The 19,085-nt window shown below is 43.7% G+C and overlaps 1 pseudogene; it reads right to left on the bottom strand.

Moving 5' to 3' along the window:
• Positions 1 to 8,764: 8,764 nt before the first annotated feature.
• LOC127926104 (asparagine--tRNA ligase, cytoplasmic-like) lies at positions 8,765 to 18,800 on the bottom strand (annotated as a pseudogene).
• Between the last annotated feature and the right edge of the window lie 285 nt (positions 18,801 to 19,085).

Genomic DNA, 19,085 nt, shown 5'->3' with positions numbered 1-19,085 from the left:
GGAGGTGACCAAGAACCAGATTTGTTAAGGACAAGTACAAAAGCATACTAGTTGTAGTTACTGCTCCTGCTACTCTATACATTATGGGTGATGCGGAACAACGTCATCAGCTCACTGGCCTCTTAGTCTGGCGAGCTCCTATTATTTTGGGATGTCTGGGACTGAAGAAAAAAGATCCGTAGCCCTCGGATTGAGTCTCTGACCCAGTCACATTAAACGAGCGTCGGTGACAGCCGCGCGCCCCGAGTAGGCAACGACATGAGGATTGTCTCCGATGTCGAAACGTGTCTGTGACAGCTACATCTTGGCCAAAATCGCCACTTTGCATGCAGTGTTCAATGGAAATATCAATATAGAAAATGACAAAAAAAAACAGGCAAAATAAACTAAAATATGTATATAGGAGAGACTGGTTTTGGTTTGTAACCCTGAATAAATTATCTTTAAAACACGTCAAAATGGAGACCCATTTCAAATGATCACTGACAATAACTGTTCCAGACGCGAGATGAGCGTCGCTGAGCATTGCCAACTTTATTTCACTTGGAAAAATATTGTTCCATTTTATTCTGTTATATTACATTGTTGTTGTTTTTTAACAATACAAGAGTTGTGTTAAGAGCTTCTCAGGGATCTGTGTCCCATCCATAGGACAGTTGAGCTAACGTAGGCTAATGCCATTAGCACGGAGGTTGTAGTAGGCTAATGCCATTAGCATGGAGGTTGTAGTAGGCTAATGCCATTAGCATGGAGGTTGTAGTAGGCTAATGCCATTAGCATGGAGGTTGTAGTAGGCTAATGCCATTAGCATGGAGGTTGTAGTAGGCTAATGCCATTAGCATGGAGGTTGTAGTAGGCTAATGCCATTAGCATGGAGGTTGTAGTAGGCTAATGCCATTAGCATGAAGGTTGTAGTAGGCTAATGCCATTAGCATGGAGGTTGTACGTAACAAGAACATTTCCCAGATGTAATATTCATGTGTGAACATAGTGAATTATAATTGGATGCATTTTACCACCATATCATACTGTGCTATGATTGACCACCCAGATGGTTAGGTCATGGTCGGCGATAGGTGAACATGCAAGTTGTAGCTAGCTAATAAAGAGCTACGTTAAGAAATATCCCGTAGTACTGCATTTTATTATTTTGTACAAAGCGTGCAACACAAGACACCAGACAGACATTACATTTACATTTACATTTAAGTCATTTAGCAGACGCATCTGTCCAGAGTTGTACTTACAAATTGTGTGCATACACCTGCGACAAACAGTGGAACAACCCGCTTACATCTATATCGGATATTGGCAGAAAGCTTAAATTAAATTGGTAATCTAATTGCACTGTCCGATTACAGCTATTACAGTGAAAAGAATACCATGCTATTGTTTGGAGGAGAGTTTAAGTTTTGAACATGAAAAGTTATTCATAAACAAATTAAGAACACCATTTGGGCAGTCTAAAATACAACAATTTGAACAGAAATGCAATGGTTCGTGGATCAGTCTAAAAACGTTGCCATATTTGCTGTCTAGTTACAAAATCTCATGATTGCAGGCTGGAAATAATACATTATGGCCTTTCTCTTGTAATTCAAAGATGACGGTACAAAAAATACAAAAATAATGTTTTTTTTAATCTTTGTATTATCTTTTACCAGATCTAATGTGTTATATTCTCCTACATTTATTTCACATTTCCACAAACTTCAAAGTGTTTCCTTTCAAATGGTACCAAGAACATGCATATCCTTGCTTCAGGGTCTGAGTTACAGGCAGTTAGATTTGGGTACGTAATTTTAGGAGAACATTTTTAAAAAAGGATCCTTATTAAGCCCATGGGTTTTTGGTTTTAGTTGTCTTGCCTTCACCCACTCGACATGACATCTTATTGGCTGGTTTGCGTTGCTTGCTTACGAGGGGGGATGTTTCAGTTAAGAATCGGCCCAGTGAACAAGCACCAAACCACCGGTAAGTTGTTGGTTGCAAAGCACTGTATGTCAAAAGTGAATTTTATACTAATAAGTGATGATTTGAATGTACAATTTATATCAATTTGTTTGTAAATATTATTCGAACATCACAAATAAGACACATTTTGTGTTGTAGAGCATTCCAGCTCATGCTAGCTAGCAACTTACGGTTTCTGGTGAGGTTGAACCAAATCAGAGTACGGAGTAGTATGGTGCAGCGTGAGAGCAGAGCTTTTTGTTTTGTAAATGCCCGAGTGAAAAGTTGGATAATGTGCCGTGCATTGCATTGTATGCTGTTTATATCAGAATAAATCTCCATGACTGGTGCTACAAGTTGGAGTTCATGTCGATGATTTGAGTGAGAAGAAGAGAAAAACATTGCACCCCCACTTTGTCAGTCAGGCGCCCGTTAACACACAACGCCTCGTCGGGTGGCAGGGTAGTCTAGTGGTTAGAGTGTAGAGGTGGCAGGTAGCCCAGTGGTTAGAGTGTAGAGGCGGCAGGTAGCCTAGTGGTTAGAGTGTAGAGGCGGCAGATAGCCCAGTGGTTAGAGTGTAGAGGAGGCAGGTAGCCTAGTGGTTAGAGTGTAGAGGTGGCAGGGTAGCCTAGTGGTTAGAGTGTAGAGGTGGCAGGTAGCCTAGTGGTTAGAGTGTAGAGGTGGCAGGTAACCCAGTGGTTAGAGTGTCAGAGGAGGCAGGTAGCCTAGTGGTTGTGAGGTAGAGGTGACGGTAACCTAAAAGTGGATTGAGTGAGGTGGCAGGTAGCCTAGTGGTTGAGTGTAAAGAGGAGGCAGGTAGCCCAGTGGTTAGGAGGTAGAGGTGGGCAGGTAGCCTAGTGGTTAGGAGTCTGTAAGAGGTGGCAGGTAGCCTAGTGGGTTAGGAGGTAGAGGCAGCAGGCAGCCTAGTGGTTAGAGTGTAGAGGTGCAGGTAGCCTAGTGGTTAGAGTGTAGAGGTGGCAGGTAGCCTAGTGGTTAGAGTGTAGGTGTGGCAGGTAGCCTAGTGGTTAGAGTGTAGAGGTGGCAGGTAGCCTAGTGGTTTTATGGGCGGCAGGTAGCCCAGTGGCTAGAAGTGTAGAGGTGGTGGCTGGTGGTTAGAGTGCAGAGGTGGCAGGTAGCCTAGTGGTTAGAGTGTGAGGTGGCAGGTAGCCTAGTGGTTCAGTGCCCAGGTGGCAGGTAGCCTAGTGGTTAGAGTGTAGAGGTGGCAGGTAGCCTAGTGGTTAGAGTGTAGAGGCGGCAGGTAGCCTAGTGGTTAGAGTGTAGAGGTGGCAGGTAGCCTAGTGGTTAGAGTGTAGAGGTGGCAGGTAGCCCAGTGGTTAGAGTGTAGAGGTGGCAGGTAGCCTAGTGGTTAGAGTGTAGAGGCGGCAGGTAGCCTAGTGGTTAGAGTGTAGAGGTGGCAGGTAGCCTAGTGGTTAGAGTGTAGAGGTGGCAGGTAGCCTAGTGGTTAGGAGTGTAGAGGTGGCAGGTAGCCTAGTGGTTAGAGTGTAGAGGTGGCAGGTAGCCTAGTGGTTAGAGTGTAGAGGTGGCAGGTAGCCTAGTGGTTAGAGTGTAGAGGTGGCAGGTAGCCCAGTGGTTAGAGTGTAGAGGTGGCAGGGTAGCCTAATGGTTAGAGTGTAGAGGAGGCAGGTAGCCTAGTGGTTAGAGTGTAGAGGTGGCAGGTAGCCTAGTGGTTAGAGTGTAGAGGTGGCAGGTAGCCTAGTGGTTAGAGTGTAGAGGTGGCAGGGTAGCCTAGTGGTTAGAGTGTAGAGGTGGCAGGTAGCCTAGTGGTTAGAGTGTAGAGGTGGCAGGGTAGCCTAGTGGTTAGAGTGTAGAGGCAGCAGGTAGTCTAGTGGTTAGAGTGTAGAGGCAGTAGGTAGCCTAGTGGTTAGAGTGTAGAGGTGGCAGAGTAGCCTAGTGGTTAGAGTGTAGAGGCAGTAGGTAGCCTAGTGGTTAGAGTGTAGAGGCAGTGGGTAGCCTAGTGGTTAGAGTGTGAGGTGGCAGGTAGACTAGTGGTTAGAGTGTAGAGGCGGCAGGTAGCCCAGTGAGTTAGAGCGTAGAGGTGGCAGGTAGCCTAGTGGTTAGAGTGTAGAGGTGGCAGGTAGCCTAGTGGTTAGAGTGTAGAGGTGGCAGGTAGCCTAGTGGTTAGAGTGTAGAGGCGGCAGGTAGCCTAGTGGTTAGAGTGTAGAGTGGCAGGTAGCCTAGTGGTTTGAAGTGTTGAGGCAGTAGGTAGCCTAGTGGTTAGAGTGTAGAGGCAGGTAGCCTAGTGGTTAGAGTGTAAGAGGCGGCAGGTAGCCCCAGTGGTTGAGCGTTGGACTAGTAACTGAAGGCTTGCAGTTCAAAACCCCTGTCGTTCACCTTCCTGAACAGGCAGTCTAACCTACTGTTCCTAGGAAAGTTAACCCACTATTTCCTAGACCAGTTAACCCACTGTTCCCTACAGAGCCAGTTAACCCCCACTGTTCCTAGGCCAGTTAACCTGTTCCTAGACCAGCTAACCCACTGTTCCTAGGACTGCTAACCCAGTCAACCCACTGTTCCTAGACCAGTTAACCCACTGTTCCTAGACCAGGCCACATAACCAGCCCACTGTCACTGAACATACTGTAACGCCCGTCACTGGAACATAAAAATAAAAAGTGTGTATTTCAAGGATTTGTAAAATTATTTGATATGAAAGCAGAGGGAGGGATTTATGTTTCTAGAATCGTACTGCAATTGAGAAGAGGGAGTATTTGGCTGTTCTGGCCCAGGAGCCAATTTAAACAACTTCTTCAAAACATAACATGCTACTTGGTACTTGACTGTAAAGGAGTAACTTTAGGCTCATTTAGTCCAATATTGGGCTAAACATCAAAATCAGATAGGATAAACACTTGTTTTTAAATCATATTGAAAGCAGTACTTTAATAATTATTTCAAGATATTACACCGACCAATCACGGACGGCGCTAAATAATGACTGGTCTGGTGGTGATACAGCCTGATTCAAACCAGGGTGTCTGTAGTGCCACTGAGATATAGTGCCTTAGACCGCTGCGCCACTCAGGAGCAAACATGACCTAAATGTTGATTGACTGACTTTGTCGCACATCCTCATCACTATAGTCATCGGCCAACTATAGTAGGTTATAGAGAATCAATTGGGACCCAGGAAATAAACTCCCACGGAAAACATCCAAAAGCATCATCTTAGTAGCACATACAGTAGACATTATTGAGAACATATTGGATTGCTGGACAGCATGAATTAATTGCAAGTTGTCAACAAAAAAACCATAACATTTCAAACCCTTAAATTGGCAGATTTGTGTCTCGTATCCTGAAAAATAATCCTCATCCTAATTGATACATTTCTTAATTCCATTTCTTTTACTTTTAGGTTGTGAATTAATGGATACTATATATATATATATTAATAGATACTATATATATAATTAATAGATACTATATATATATATATTAATAGATACTATATATATATATTAATAGATACTATATATATATATTAATAGAATCTATATATATATATATATATATATATTAATAGATACTATATATATATTAATAGATACTATATATATATATATTAATGGATACTATATATATATATTAATAGATAATATATATATATATATATATATATATATATATATATATATATTAATAGAATATATATATATATATATATATATTAATAGATACTATATATATATTAATAGATACTATATATATATATATATATTAATAGATACTATATATATATTAATAGATACTACTGCGTTGTTATGGAGGTTAGGAAAACACAAGCGCTGATACACACCAGTAATAACATCTACCTAAACATTTGTATAGACAAAATAAAATGATTGATTAATTAAGGATCTCGCTCTTGGTTTCTCGTTGTGTTGGTTTCCTGCAGTTTAATAGATAATGGGGCCGTCCCAAATGGCACCCCAAGTAGTGCACCACTTTTTTCCTTTTTTACCAGACTAATATGAACCTGACTAAAAGAAGTACCATATATAAAAAGCGCTATTTGGGACGCACTTTGGGTCTGTTGCAGCCATCTAGCTGCAGACAGAGGGCGCCAGGGTAAGGTTTAGTTTAGGGTCGATACGTTGGATAAAGCGAGTGGTGAGACACACGTCTCTGATGTGGTGTCTGTTCAGCAGCCAGGTGAGAACCTCTCCAGGCCGAGCCCGTGGCCCACCGTGGGGACAGGTACCATACTTCCTCTGGAACACAACGTTAACGTTAGTAACTATACCATCACAGACATTGACAACAGTTTGTGTGAGGATGATTAGGGAAAACTAGTGGATAGGTCCATTACAATGGAGGGGATGTTATTAGGGACAACAGGAACACTAGTGGATAGGTCCACATTACAATGAGGGATGTAGGGATGTTATTAGGGAAAAACTAGTGGATAGGTCCATTACAATGAGGGGATGTGATCAGGGACAACAGGGACACTAGTGGATAGGTCCATTACAATCGAGGGGATGTGATTGGGACAACAGAATATACTAGTGGATAGGTCCATTACAATGAGGATGTGATTAGGGACAACAGGAACACTAGTGGATAGGTCCCCGATACAATGAGGGATGTTATTAGGGACAACAGGAACACTAGTGGATAGGTCCATTACAATGAGGGGATGTGATTAGGGACAACAGGAACACTAGTGGATAGGTCCATTACAATGAGGGGATGTGATTAGGGGACAACAGGAACACTAGTGGATAGGTCCATTACAATGAGGGGATGTGGAGGGGATGTGATCAGGGACAACAGGAACACTAGTGGATAGGTCCATTACAATGAGGGGATGTGAGGGGATGTGATCAGGGACAACAGGAACACTAGTGATAGGTCCATTACAATGAGGGGATGTGATTAGGGACAACAGGAACACTAGTGGATAGGTCCATTACAATGAGGGCGTGAGGATGTGGATCAGGGACAACAGGAACACTAGTGGATAGGTCCATTACAATGAGGGGATGTGAGGGGATGTGATCAGGGGACAACAGGGACACTAGTGGATAGGTCCATTACAATGAGGGATGTGATTAGGGACAACAGGACACTAGTGGATAGGTCCATTACAAATGAGGGGATGTTATTAGGGACAACAGGAACACTAGTGGATAGGTCCATTACAATGAGGGGATGTGAGGATGTTATTAGGACAACAGGAAAACCAGTGGATAGGTCCAATACAATGATTATATATATATATATATATGACATTATGAAACTGACAGCGTCGATGAGGCATTCCGAGAGGCATTCTAAGCCGTACAAAATCAGACTTGTGAAGTATGTCTCATATTGTATTATTTCCTAAACGCAAACCAGATGGGATGGCGTATGGCTGCAGAATGCTGTGGTAGCTATGCTGGTTAAGTGTGCCTTGAATTCTAAATAAATCACAGACATTGTCACCAGCAAAGCACCTCCACACCATCACACCTCCTCCTCCCCATGCTTCACGGTGGGAACCACACGTGTGAGATCATCTGTTTACCTACTCTGCGTCTCACAAAAGACAATGGTTGGAACCAAAATCTCAAATATTTTTTTACCACCGGTCTGTCCATTGCTCGTGTTTCTTAGCACAAGCAAGTCTCTTCTTCTTATTGGTGTAGTAGTGGTTTCTTTGCAGCAATTCGGCCATGAAGGCCTGATTCACACAGACTCCTCTGAACAGTTGATGCTGAGATGTCTGTTACTTGAACTGTGAAGAATTTATTTGGGCTGCAATCTGAGGCTGGTAACTCTAATGAATCTTATCCTCTACAGCAAAGGTAACTCTGGGTCTTCCTTTTCTGTATGGTCCTCATGAGAGCCAGTTTCATTATAGCGCTTGATGGTTTTTGCGACTGCACTTAAAGTTGTTGATTGAAATCCATTCCAGGTGACTATCTCATGAAGCTGGTTGAGAGAATGCCAAGAGTGTGCAACGCTGTCATCAAGGTAAAGGTGGCTATGTTGAAGAAACCTAAAATATATTTAGATTTTTTTATTCAACAATGTAGAAAATAACTTTAAAAATTAAGAAAACCCTTGAATGAGGTGACTTGACTGTATATTTGGGGAGTTTCTCCCATTCTCCCTATGCAGAGCCTCTCAAGCTCTGTCAGGTTGGATGGGGAGCGTCGCTGCACAGCTATTTTCAGGTCTATCCAGAGATGTTCGATCGGGTTCACGTCCGGTCTCTTGCTGGGGGCCACTTTAGGACATTCAGAGACTTGTCCCGAATCCACTCCTGCGTTGTCTTGGTTGTGTGCTTAGGGTCGTTGTCCTGTTGGAAGGTGAACCTTCACCCCAGTCTGAGGTCCAGAGCACTCTGTAGCAGTTTTTCATCAAGGATCTCTCTGACTAGTCTTCCAGTCCCTGCTGCTGAAAAACATCCCCACAGCATGATGCTGCCACCTCCTCCATGCTTCACCGTAGGGATGTTATTGGCCAGGTGATGAGCGGTGCCTGGTTTCCTCCAGATGTGACGCTTGGCATTCAGGCCAGGGAGTTCAATGTCGTTTTCATCACACCATGTTTCTCGTGGTCAGAGTCCTTTAGGTGACTTTTGGCAAACTCGAAAGTTGTCATGTGCCTTTTACTGAGGAGTGACTTCCGTCTGACCACTCTACCATAAAGGCATGATTGGTGGAGTGCTGCAGAGACGGATGTACATCTGGAAGGCTCTGTCAGAGTGACCATTGGGTTCTAGATGTACATACCTGGTCAGTGTACCAGTAGTAAGGGGTAGATGTACATACCTGGTCAGTGTACCAGTAGTAAGGGTTGGGTCAATGCCCTCCCTCTTGTATCCCTCCAGCAGTTCCTCAGCATCCCAGATCCTCATAGACCCTCCAACTATCTCTCCAACGTTAGGCATCAGCACATCCACCTGAGGAGAACAGCAGTAGGGACAACAATAAGTTATTTCACTGGAGAGGGGGAGCAGCTGAGACAATAACAGTTATTTCACTGGAGAGGGCAGCTGAGTCAATAACAGTTATTTCACTGGAGAGAGAGCAGGGACAATAACAGTTATTTCACTGGAGAGAGGAGCAGCTGAGACAATAACAGTTATTTCACTGGAGAGGGGAGCAGCTGAGACAATAACAGTTATTTCACTGGAGAGAGGAGCAGGGACAATAACAGTTATTTCACTGGAGAGGAGCAGCTGAGACAATAACAGTTATTTCACTGGAGAGGGAGCAGCTGAGACAATAACAGTTATTTCACTGGAGAGAGGAGTAGCTGAGACAATAACAGTTATTTCACTGGAGAGAGGAGCAGCTGAGACAATAACAGTTATTTCACTGGAGAGAGGAGCAGGGACAACAATAACAGTTATTTCACTGGAGAGAGGAGCAGCTGAGACAATAACAGTTATTTCACTGGAGAGAGGAGTAGGGACAACAATAACAGTTATTTCACTGGAGAGAGGAGCAGGGACAATAACAGTTATTTCACTGGAGAGAGGAGCAGGGACAAATAATAACAGTTATTTCACTGGAGAGGAGCAGGGACAATAACAGTTATTTCACCACGAGAGGAGCAGCTGAGACAATAACAGTTATTTCACTGGAGAGAGGAGCAGCTGAGACAATAACAGTTATTTCACTGGAGAGAGGAGCAGGACAATAACAGTTATTTCACTGGAGAGAGGAGCAGCTGAGACAATAACAGTTATTTCACTGGAGAGAGAGCAGCTGAGACAATAACAGTTATTTCACTGGAGAGAGGAGCAGCTGAGACAATAACAGTTATTTCACTGGAGAGGGAGCAGGGACAATAACAGTTATTTCACTGGAGAGAGGCAGCTGAGACAATAACAGTTATTTCACTGGAGAGAGGAGCAGGGACAATAACAGTTATTTCACTGGAGAGAGGAGCAGGGACAATAATAGTTATTTCACTGGAGAGGAGCAGCTGAGACAATAACAGTTATTTCACTGGAGAGAGGAGCAGGGACAATAACAGTTATTTCACTGGAGAGAGGAGCAGCTGAGACAATAACAGTTATTTCACTGGAGAGAGGAGCAGGGACAACAATAACAGTTATTTCACTGGAGAGAGGAGCAGGGACAATAACAGTTATTTCACTGGAGAGAGGAGCAGGGACAACAATAACAGTTATTTCACTGGAGAGAGGAGCAGGGACAATAACAGTTATTTCACTGGAGAGAGGAGCAGCTGAGACAATAAAAGTTATTTCACTGGAGAGAGGAGCAGCTGAGACAATAAGAGTTATTTCACTGGAGAGAGGAGCAGGGACAATAACAGTTATTTCACTGGAGAGAGGAGCAGCTGAGACAATAACAGTTATTTCACTGGAGAGAGGAGCAGCTGAGACAATAACAGTTATTTCACTGGAGAGAGGAGCAGCTGAGACAATAACAGTTATTTCACTGGAGAGAGGAGCAGGGACAATAACAGTTATTTCACTGGAGAGAGGAGCAGCTGAGACAATAACAGTTATTTCACTGGAGAGAGGAGCAGGGACAATAACAGTTATTTCACTGGAGAGAGGAGCAGGGACAATAATAGTTATTTCACTGGAGAGGAGCAGCTGAGACAATAACAGTTATTTCACTGGAGAGAGGAGCAGGGACAATAATGTTATTTCACTGGAGAGAGGAGCAGCTGAGACAATAACAGTTATTTCACTGGAGAGAGGAGCAGGGACAACAATAACAGTTATTTCACTGGAGAGAGGAGCAGGGACAATAACAGTTATTTCACTGGAGAGAGGGAGCAGGGACAACAATAACAGTTATTTCACTGGAGAGAGGAGCAGGGACAATAACAGTTATTTCACTGGAGAGAGGAGCAGCTGAGACAATAACAGTTATTTCACTGGAGAGGAGGAGCAGCTGAGACAATAAGAGTTATTTCACTGGAGAGAGGAGCAGGGACAATAACAGTTATTTCACTGGAGAGGAGCAGCTGAGACAATAACAGTTATTTCACTGGAGAGGCAGCTGAGACAATAACAGTTATTTCACTGGAGAGGCAGCTGAGACAATAACAGTTATTTCACTGGAGAGAGGAGCAGGGACAATAACAGTTATTTCACTGGAGAAGGAGCAGCTGAGACAATAACAGTTATTTCACTGGAGAGAGGAGCAGGGACAATAACAGTTATTTCACTGGAGAGAGGAGCAGGGACAATAATAGTTATTTCACTGGAGAGAGGAGCAGCTGAGACAATAACAGTTATTTCACTGGAGAGAGGAGCAGCTGAGACAATAACAGTTATTTCACTGGAGAGAGGAGCAGGGACAACAATAACAGTTATTTCACTGGAGAGAGGAGCAGGGACAATAACAGTTATTTCACTGGAGAGAGGAGCAGCTGAGACAATAACAGTTATTTCACTGGAGAGAGGAGCAGGGACAATAACAGTTATTTCACTGGAGAGAGGAGCAGCTGAGACAATAACAGTTATTTCACTGGAGAGGAGCAGCTGAGACAATAACAGTTATTTCACGGAGAGGATAATATTAATTCTATAATACAGAGGTATTCAGGTGTAGTTTTTTAGGGCCCATATTCAAAACGTCTTTCAGAGACGCAGTGCTGATGTCTGTGCATATAATCTGATTCATTACAAGAATATACAGTAATAGCATAGTATAACGTTACTGTAGGACAAACACCTGCTCATTTTTATTTTTAGATTTTAGGATCATGTGGAATGACGAGATTTTTCCTCATTTGATTGAAACTAAAACATAGATATAACCCTCTAGAGTCTAAAAAGGAAGTGTGAAGTGTCTGTCCTACAGTGGGGGAAAAAAAGTATTTAGTCAGCCACCAATTGTGCAAGTTCTCCCACTTAAAAAAAAGATGAGAGAGGCCTGTAATTTTCATCATAGGTACTGTTCTATCCTGCCGGTACATCGTATAACCAGCCAGCTGTATGTTGATAGTGTCGTCGTTCAGCCACGTCTCCGTGAAGCATGAGATATTACAGTTTTGAATGTCTCGTTGGTAGTTTAATCTTCTGCGTAGGTCCAAAAGGTTTTGGTTCTGCATAGGTTTTATTGTCCAAAATATTGCACGTTTGCTAGCACAATAGATGGAAGTGGCCGTCTATTTGATCGCCTACGAATTCTCAGAAGGCAGCCCGCCCTCCGGCCCCTTTTTCTTAGCCTCCTCTTCACGCTAAATCACGGGGATCTGGGCCTGTTTCCCGAGAAAGCAGTATATTGTTGGCGTCGGGCTCGTCAGACTCGTTAAAAGGAAAAAAAGGATTCTGCCTGTCCGTGGTGAGTAATCGCAGTCCTGATGTCCAGAGCTCAATTTCGAGTCTCAAAAGCAAAAGGGTCTGAATACTTACGTAAATAAAGTTATTTCTGCTTAGAATTTTGCATAAAATGTACATTAAAAAAAACAGTTTGTGCTTTGTCATTATGGGGTACTCTGTGTGTGTAGACTGATGAACAAAACATATTTTTTATCCATTTTAGAATAAGGCTGTAATGTAACAACAAGGAATCGGAATACTTTCCTGTATACCCTGTATACTTCCCCTCATCTTAAAACTGGTACCCGGCTACCTTCAGAGGAGTCTTACGAGGCTTGTGAGGGGTCGTAGAGCCAAACGGAGTCGTGTTAAAGAGAGTCATCTTTCATAGGTGGGTGAGTTGGGGGGGGGTCATAATAGTTTGTAGACCAGAGGAGTCTTATGAGGCTTGTGAGGGTGCGTAGAGCCAAACGGAGTACACCATCGTGTTTAAGTAGGTGGGGGGTCATAATAGTTTGTAGACCAAACCGTTCGGATGCTACATAAGTTTTAGTGAGAAGACCCGAATTTCCAGGATGACAAACGCCGTTCTAGTTTGTGGTCCCCAGGACCGAGTTTGTGGTCCCCAGGACCGAGTTTGGGGTCCCCAGGACCGAGTTTGGGGTGCCCAGGACCGAGTTTGGGGTGCCCAGGACCGAGTTTGGGGTCCCCAGGACATAGCTTGGGGTGCCCAGGACCGAGTTTGGGGTCCCCAGAACCTAGCTTGGGGTGCCCAGGACAGAGTTTGGGGTCCCCAGGACATAGCTTGGGGTGCCCAGGACAGAGTTTGGGGCCCCCAGGACCTAGCTTGGGGTGCCCAGGACCGAGTTTGGGGTGCCCAGGACCGGTTTAGGGTCCCCAGAACCTAGCTTAGGGTGCCCAGGACAGAGTTGGGGTCCCCAGGACATAGCTTGGGGTGCCCAGGACAGAGTTTAGGGCCCCAGAACCTAGCTTGGGGTGCCCAGGACAGATTTGGGGGTCCCCAGGACCTGGCTTGGGGTGCCCAGGACAGGTTTGAGGTCCCAGAACCTAGCTTGGGGTGCCCAGGACAGAGTTTGGGTCCCCAGGACATAGCTTAGGGGTGCCCAGGACAGAGTTTGGGGTCCCCAGGACCTAACTTAGGGTCCCCAGGACCTAGCCCAGGGTCCCCAGGACCTAGCTTGGGGTGCCGAGGACAGAGTTTGGGGTCCCCAGGACCTAGCTTAGGGTCCCCAGGACCTAGCTTAGGGTGCCCAGGACCCTAGCTTAGGGTGCCCAGGACAGAGTTTGGGGTGCCCAGGACCTGGCTTGGGGTGCCCAGGACAGAGTTTGGGGTCCCCAGGACAGAGTTTGGGGTGCCCAGGACAGAGTTTGGGGTGCCCAGGACAGAGTTTGGGGTCCCCAGGACAGAGTTTGGGGTCCCCAGGACAGAGTTTGGGGTGCCCAGGACCTAGCTTGGGGTCCCCAGGACAGAGTTTGGGGTGCCGAGGACGAGGACAGAGTTTGGGGTGCCCAGGACCTAGCTTGGGGTACCCAGGACAGAGTTTGGGGTGCCGAGGACAGAGTTTGGGGTCCCCAGGACAGAGTTTGGGAGGCTCATCTCCGGGGCCGCAGACATGAACCCAAATAAGATCTAAATTCCCTCCGTGAAATTGACTGAGATCAGATAGTTGGTCTGCAGATGGACGTGTCACCTGTAATACTGAAAGGAGGGTGACTACAAAAAAACATGTGAAGTAGAAGGAAACCCAGAATGTGATTCAGATCAGCTCTGGTGGAAAGGAATCCAGGGAGACGGGTGCAGTTACCTATGGTTACCTATGGTTATCTATGGTTACCTATGGTTACCTATGGATCTAAAATGGAAGGGAGGAGGCGGGGCGGTTACCTATGGTTACCTATGGTTACCTATGGTTTATCTATAGTTACCTATGGTTACCTATGGATCTAAAATGGAAGGGGAGAGCGGGTGCAGTTACCTATGGTTACCTATGGATCTAAAATGGAAGGGAGGGAGACAGGGCGGTTACCTATGATTTTCCTATGGATCTAAAAAAAAGGAAGGGAGGGGAGGCGGGGTGGTTACCTATGATTTACCTATGGATCGCATAGCCTATTCAGTACGAACTAAAATGCTAAACTGATTCTAGATCAGAACTCAAACATTTTGAAAAAATGGGAAAAGGAGTGATGGTTTGGGGAGGTAAGCTCTGATGTAAGGTAGATGAAGATGCTGTTTGTTTTCCAGGTCTGGGTCATGGTTTTCGTTGACGTAAGCTCTCTGCTGGTCGGGGACTCACCGACTCAGTGAGGCGTCGGTCCTCAGGACAGCGCTGCATGTAGAAGGACTTGATCTCAGCCGGGAAGCGGCACAGCAGATGGTCTCACCGATGGCATCAGTCATCAGCCTCTCTGGGGCCTCAGGGATGTCCTGAAACCAAGGAGGAGAGTGGTTTTTATAACGTCACAATAATAACAGGAGCTGGGCCGAAGAGTATGTACACTGAACAATACATTGATGAGTGGGGTAAACAGTTAGGGGCCATTTTTGCGTATCTGTGCCAGTTTCCTCAACACAGATTAAACCTAGTGCTAGACAAAGAACCATATTAAAAGTAGCAGTAATCAGGACTAGACACAATCTGTACCCAGGCAAGCCAGCACTAAATGTCCTAAAAACACACAACCACGGGTTCATGCTAGTCAAAGATTAATTCTGGAGTGAGATAGTGATTAGATAAGAGTGATTATAATTGACTGTGGTTCATGCCGACCTTAAACCATTTGTCAAATGTCATTTATTCACAGTCAAAATGTACCTCTCCGAACTCATAGTAGGTCCCATCATCCTTTTTGATGTCATGCTCCTTCAGCCAGATGATGGCATCAGAGTAGTTGATCCTCTTGAAGGGCCTCTTGGGGGGCTTGAAGTCCTGGGGTCGACAAAAGAGGTAAAGGACAGACCACATTAAAAATCGGGTTCAGATTTTCACCACCGCACTAAGGATTTGAGGGAGGCGTTTTGAATGAGGTCAAAAAGGAAGTTTGAATCTCAAATAGAAAAAAAAACATTTTTATGAGATGAAATCTTTAAGAATACATCTATCTCAGTGATCAAGACCACGGAGGGGAGGAGAGGGAGAGGGAGAGGGAGAGGAGAGGAGAGGAGACGAGACGAGACGAGACGAGACGAGAGGAGAGGAGAGGAGAGGAGCTGCAAAGAGCTCCTTATAAAACATCAGACGTACAGGGTTGACTTGGTAGAGTAGAGAAGCAGCAGGAGACTTCAGGACTCTGTCCACCACATCACACACCAGATCCTCCAGCCTGCTCAGTAGGTCCTCATAGGTCATGAAGGGGCACTCTGCCTCTATGTGAGTGTACCTACAGAGGAGAGGGAGGAACATAGGGTCGTACTATGGTAAACAAACAGAACTCTAGGATTTCCTGAGAATATACTGTAGACTAAAAGGTATTTATCATCAGAATACCTAAAAGAAAAAATAGTGTGGATAAAATAATATATATTATTATGATATTATGATATTATTATATAATAATATATTATTATTATATATTATGTTTTAATAATATATATCATATATAAAATAATATTGTGCAAAGCATTTTTTTTAAATGCTTTGCATCGAAAAACAAAAAAAAGTGAATGTTTCTTATTGTACAAGTTCAGTTATTCCCTCCATGCTATAGTGCACATTGGGTGCCTTAATGAATTCCTCCCATCCACTCACTCGGACAGGTGCCTGCGGGTGCGGGACTGCTCTGCGCGGTAGGACTGAGCGATACAGAAGGTGTCTCCCAGAGCAGGGATACAAGTCTCCAGGTAGAGCTGTGAGGACTGGGTCAGGAACGCCTCCTCCCCAAAGTAGTTCAGGTTGAACAGGGTGGAACCTCCCTCCACCTGGGTCTGCACCAGGGTGGGTGGGGTGATCTGTGGGAAAACAAACACAAACAAACATAGCTTTAAAATGGCTTTACAAAGAGATCATTCTATACATACACACTACCATTTAAAAGTTTGGGGTCACCTAGAAATGTCTTTATTTTTTATTTGTAAGAAAAGCAAATTTTTTGGTCCATTAAAATAACATCAAAATGATCTGAAATGCAAACATTATTAATGTTGTAAATGACTATTGTAGCTGGAAACTGATGATTTTTTCAAATGAAATATCTACACAGGCTCATTATCAGCAACCATCACTCCTGTGTTCCAATGGCCAGAAACAAAGACCTTTCTTCTGGAAGGCCAGCATCCCGGAGTTGCCTCTTCACTGTTGACGTTGAGACTGGACAGAGGAACTCTGCCTAGAAAGCCAGCATCCCGGAGTCTCCTCTTCACTGTTGACTTTGTGACTGGACAGAGGAACTCTGCCTAGAAGGCCAGCATCCCGAGTCTCCTCTTCACTGTTGACTTTGTGACTGGACAGAGGAACTCTGCCTAGAAGGCCAGCATCCCGAGTCTCCTCTTCACTGTTGACGTTGTGACTGGACAGAGGAACTCTGCCTAGAAAGCCAGCATCCCGGAGTCTCCTCTTCACTGTTGACGTTGTGACTGGACAGAGGAACTCTGCCTAGAAGGCCAGCATCCCGGAGTCGCCTCTTCAGTGTTTACGTTGAGACTGGTGTTTTGTGGGTACTATTTAATGAAGCTGTGTACTTGTCCTCTTGCTCAGTTGTGCACCGGGGCCTCCCACTCCTCTTTCTATTCTGGTTAGAGCCGGTTTGCGCTGTTCTGTGAAGGGAGTGGTACACAGCGTTGTACGAGATCTTCAGTTTCTTGGCAATTTCTCTCACGGAATAGCCTTCCTTTCTCAGAACAAGAATGGACTGACGAGTTTCAGAAAATGTCTTTGTTTCTGGACATTTTGAGCCTGTAATCAAACCCACAAATGCTGATGCTCCAGATACTCAACTAGTCTAAAGAAGGCCAGTTGTATTGCTTCTCTAATCAGCACAAGAGTTTTCAGTTGTGCTAACATAATTGCAAAAGGCTTTTCTAATGATCAGTTAGCCTTCTAAAATGATAAACTTGGACTAGCTAACACAACGTGTCATTGGAACACAGGAGTGATGGTTGCTGATAATGGGCCTCTGTACGCCTATGTAGATATTACATAAAAACTCTGCCGTTTCCAGCTACAATAGTCATTTACAACGTTAACAATGTCTACAATTTGCTGTTATTTTAAATGGACAAAAAAAACATGCCTTTCTTTCAAAAACAAGGAAATGTATAAGTGACTCCAAACTTTTGAACGGTAGTGTACATTTGTGGATGACCTATCCTCTCCAAAGAGCAAAAGGATTTAAACCTCATATATATATATAGATATAAAAACCTCTTAAGGATCGGAACCTTTTTTCCACCTAAAATGACATTCCCAAATGTAACTTCCTGTAGCTCAGGACCTGAAGCAAGGATATGCGTATTCTTGGTACCATTTGAAAGGAAACATTTTGAAGTTTGTGGGAATGTGAAACTAATGTAGGAGAATATAACACATTAGATCTGGTAGAAGATAATACAAATAAAAAAAAACATACATTTTTTTTCTCTTCTTTTTGTAATTTTTTGTACCATCATCTTTCAAATGCAAGAGAAAGGCCATTATCTGACTTAGGACACAAGGCTCAATTTAGGTTTTGGCCACTAGATGGCAGCAGTATGTTCAAAGTTTTAGACTGATCCAATGAACCATTGTATTTCTGTTTAACATGTTGTATCAAGTCTGCCTAATTGGTCAATATATACATTTTCAAGTAGATAATTGTGCCTAATTAGTTTATTAATACATGTTCAAGTAGATAATTGTGATAATCTTCTCAAACAATATCATGGTATGTTTTCACTGTAATAGCTACTGTAAATTGGACAGTGCAGTTGGATTAACAAGATTTTAAGCTTTTTGCCCATATCAGATATGTCTACATCCTGGGAAATGTTCTTGTTACTTACAACGTCATGCTAATCACATTAGCGCACGTTAGCTCAACCCGAGGGTGGGACACCGATCTGTAGAGATCCTTAAGACGTTTTAAATAAGTCACAAAGATGTGTAAACATGCACAAGGATGACAACATAGAATTATTCACAATTCAGACCTAAATCTTTAACATCAACAATAGCAATAGGAACCCTACGACAGCAGGTGATGGACATTACAGTATATATTTCTACTATTAAAAAGAGATCAGAAACATGGAAAGATTGTACCCACATGTTAAATAGAATATCCATCCTGTTGTGTCTGTGTGGATGGGTACTAGTTTTGACTGTACCTCATGGTATCCGCGGTTGAAGAAGTGATCCCTGAAGCACTGTGTGACAGTGGAACGGACCCGGAGGATCTTGGACACGTTCTCCCCACGGATCATCATGTGTCTGTTGTTGAGCTGAACGTCCACATCAGACTCCTCATTCAGCAGGTTGTCAGCTCCTCCAGGCGGCGCCAGACCCACCAGCTCCCAGAAGTCACAGGTCAGCTCATGACCTCCAGGGGCCTCGTGGAGGAGGAGAAGAGAAGACAGGCCAGTCATAATACCGTTATTATAATTCATTCAAATGTAATACTAATTGGGACACAGTTTAAGCCTAGTCATGGACAACAACAAAAAAACGATTGGAGACTTTTCATTGAACATGTCAAAGATTAGAGCTTAATCTGGGTCTGGGAAACTTGACTATATATATATATATATCATATATATATATATATATATATACACACATATATATATATATATATATATATATATATATATATATATATATATATATATATATATATATATATATATATATATATATATATATATATATAT

This window comes from Oncorhynchus keta, unplaced genomic scaffold (genome assembly GCF_023373465.1).
Source record: "Oncorhynchus keta strain PuntledgeMale-10-30-2019 unplaced genomic scaffold, Oket_V2 Un_contig_6803_pilon_pilon, whole genome shotgun sequence".
NCBI lineage: Eukaryota > Metazoa > Chordata > Actinopteri > Salmoniformes > Salmonidae > Oncorhynchus > Oncorhynchus keta.
This window is presented reverse-complemented; position numbering and strand designations above follow the sequence as displayed.